Source organism: Sceloporus occidentalis, unplaced genomic scaffold (genome assembly GCF_023333645.1).
Source record: "Sceloporus occidentalis isolate IW3139 unplaced genomic scaffold, rSceOcc1.0.p SCAF_78, whole genome shotgun sequence".
In the NCBI taxonomy this organism is placed as follows: domain Eukaryota; kingdom Metazoa; phylum Chordata; class Lepidosauria; order Squamata; family Phrynosomatidae; genus Sceloporus; species Sceloporus occidentalis.
Window position 1 is genome coordinate 1,304,248 of NW_028317058.1, and position 387 is coordinate 1,304,634.

Consider the following 387-nt stretch of genomic DNA (forward strand, 5'->3'; position numbering starts at 1 on the left):
GGGTCGCTCGTACAGACTGTTAAACTCCTGGTGCCGTAACTTGTCCGGCAGATACCATTGGTCTCCCTGTTCTATCATTTATTAACTGATAGAACAGGGAGACCAGTGGGATCTGCCGGGTAAGTTGCAGCATTGGGGTTTTAAAAGTCTGTACGATCGACTCTGTTAGTCGCTTGCACAGCCCTTTAACCTACGGATTTCCGTGCGAATGCGAGGCCGTGCGAGTGAGCCTACTGGTCACCTGCAGGTTCTTCCTCTGGCATCAACCAAATTGATTGATGCCAGAGGCAGTCCCTGTAGGTGACCAATAGGCTCACTCGCACGGCCCTGTAACCCGTGACGGCGAACCTGCGGATTTCCACTTCCGTGAACTGCTGCGATGCCGCA